Consider the following 3,280-nt stretch of genomic DNA (forward strand, 5'->3'; position numbering starts at 1 on the left):
AAATGAACAAGAGTAGCAATACTAATCTCTGCTAAAATAAACTTTAAGGCGAAAACCAGCCTAAGAGATCAAGAATGACACTAGCTCATGATTAAAGGGTCAATTGAACAAGATGACATAACCATAATAAATATTTATTCTTCCAAATAACCCCAAAATATATAAAGCAAACACTAGTAGAATTGACAAAAGAAATAGACAAATCTACAGTGGTTATGAATCGGGCTGTGAACCACAAGGTCAGCAGTTCGAAACTACCAGGTGCTCCGCGGGAGAAAGATGAGGCGTTCTGCTCCCGTAAAGATTTACAGCCTCGGAAACCCTGTGCAGGGTCGCTATGAGTCGGAACCGACTCCACGGCACATAACAACAACAACAACAACAATAGTGGAAGATTTTAATATACCACTTTTGAAAAAGATAGAACAATCAGAAAGAAACTTGACAAAGACACAGAGGAACTAAACAACACAATCAGCCAACCTGACCTCATAATCTGTACAGAGCTTTCAACACAACAACACAATACACATTCTTTTCCAGTGAACATGGAACATTCTCCAGAATAGACCATGTGTTTAGCTACAAAACAAGCCTCCATAAATTTGCAAATATGAAAATACTCCAAACCATCTTCTCAGATCACAATGCTATCAAATTAGAAATAAATAATAGGAAGACCAAGGAAATAAAGTTAAATACATGGAAACTGAATAACACCCTGCTTAAAAGCTACTGGGTAAGTAGAACAAATAAAAGGTAAATTTACAAAATTACTAGAAACAAATAAGAATGAAAATACAACATACCAAAATCTTTGGGACACAGCAAAAACAATGCTGAGAGGACAATTTATTACAATAAATGCACACATCCAAAAAGAAGAAAAACCAAAATCAATTTAAATTCCATCAATTTCTGGAGCCTTGTTTTTGCTAATGCCTCAGTACAGCTTAGATTTCTTCCTTCAATACCATCAGTTCTTGATCATATGTTGCCTCTTGAAACGACTGAACATAAAATGATTCTTTTTGGTACCATGACTCTGTGTATTCCTTCTCTCTTCTTTTGATACTTTCTGCATCATTCAGTGTTTTGCCCATGCTGTTGTTAGAGGCCATTGAGTAGGTTCCAACTCACAGTGACCCAGTGTAGGATTTCAGAGGAGCAGCTGGTGGGTTCTAATTGCCAACCTTGCAGTCCAGTGCTTATTCTACAGCATCATACCAGGACTCCATAGAATCCTTCAATATTTCAACTCATGGTTTGATTTTTTTCTTCTGACTTTGAACTTGAGAAATACTGAGTATGTTCTTCTATTGTGGTTTTCAAACTTCAGGTCTTTGCACAGTTGATCATAATTCTTAACTTATTCTTCTCAAGCTGCCCTTTGAAAATTTTTGTACAGCCTTTTACATCATAATTTTTTCCGTTGACTTTTAGCTATTTTATGCTCAAAAGCTAATTTCTAAGTCTTTTCTGATATCCACATTGGTCTTTTCTTTCCTTCCTATCTTTTTAATCACCTTTGCTTTCTTCATATATGATGTCATCCCACAACTCCTCTGTACTTTGGTTTTTGGTATCCAATGCTGTCCACATCTCTTCTTGACATGGTGTCTAAATTCAGGTGGGATATACTCAGGGTCAGTTTTTGGCTCTCATGGATTTATTTTAATTTTCTTAAGCTTCAGCTTAAACCTGCTTATGAGCAACTGATAGTCTGTCCCACAGTTGGTCCCTTGCCTCATTTTGGCTGATGATATTGAGCTTCTACATCATCTCTTCCCACCGATGTAGTAATTTGATTCCTGTGTACTCCATCTGGTAAGATCTAGATATATAGTCATCATTTATGTTGTTGTAAAAAAGATATTTGCAATGAATAAGTCATGGATATTGCAAAATCATGTCACAGAATCTCCAGCACCAGTTATATCTAATATTTAGGAAAACAAAAACAAAAACAAAAACTGGAAAGTAGTGACAAGTTGATTCAAGAAGAAAACATGAATATGATGTACTATAAAACTGGTGGTGATTGGTCCAGTACTCTTCTCTGGTATCTCCTGTCGTGCACTCAAATGCAACCTAAAAGCCAGAAATGCACTCCAAATGTGGCCAGACTGTACACCAAAAGAATTCCTCTATTTGGAGTCTAAGGAGTCAAAAGCGGAGTGAGAAAAGTCATGGATCACAATGGGAAAATCCTCTGAGAATTTTCATTTTATTTTGTTTTCATTTTTCTCCTGTCCCAGGTCTAAGCCAATCCCAAAAAGCAGCTAAAATCCCATGAAATGGAACCCTTCTATCCAACTGAGGTAATTGTATTTTGAAGAATCTAAGACTAGTAGTCCCTGATATATTTTTTGCAGATCCTGATACCAGCTACCGCTACCAACCACTCTGAAAGGGATCACAATCAAAGGTCCTGGATAAAGCTGAAGAAAACTCTGGCACAAAATTCAAAATAATAGAAAATAACAGGTTTACTGGTCTGTTAGAAACTAGTAGAAACCCTGAGACTTCAGCCATTAGTCACCCTTCAAACCTGAAACTGAACTCGTTCCACTTTCAGTCAAATAGTACACAGGTCTTTAAGGTAAACAATAGCACTCAGGGGTTACTCCTTCCTTAGGATAGTCAACTTATATGAGTTAAACAAGGCAGTGTTTGCCCAGGGTTAAACCTCAGAATGCAGGAAGGAATAGGAAAGGAGGATTAATAGAAATGATAAACATAGGGAAGAAGTAGGAAAGATGCTATTTTGTTGTGGGGATTGCAATCAATGGTATGAAACAAAATGTGTATAGATTGTTGAATGGAAAACTAATTTGCTCTGTAAAGTTTCACACAAATCAAAATAAATAATTAAAACAGGAAGAAAACTAACCCCTGTCTTTATCTTCTCATCCCTTGACCAGGGAGTCAGATCAAGTCATGGAAAGTATATAACAGAACAAAACCACAAAAGTCCTAGCTTTCTAGTCAGATGACCAAATGGGGAAATCCTTAGGATGCAAAAAGTGTCAGATATAACACAAAGAGGAGGGAGTTCAAGAAAATGACGTTATAGGGTTGTACACATATCCCTAGGGTTAAATCCTGAGATGTGCATAAAGTGGATCAGGAGCCTAATTCACATTACACCATTTTTGAGAACTAAGCTACAAGATAGACCACCATCCATCCCACAATAATGAGGGATATCTAAATATCACTGCAAAGATTTTTAAATTGAACTGACCTCGGAACCACAGCCAAAATAAGTGCATAGAAA

The sequence above is a fragment of the Chrysochloris asiatica genome, unplaced genomic scaffold (assembly GCF_000296735.1).
Source record: "Chrysochloris asiatica unplaced genomic scaffold, ChrAsi1.0 scaffold00155, whole genome shotgun sequence".
NCBI lineage: Eukaryota > Metazoa > Chordata > Mammalia > Afrosoricida > Chrysochloridae > Chrysochloris > Chrysochloris asiatica.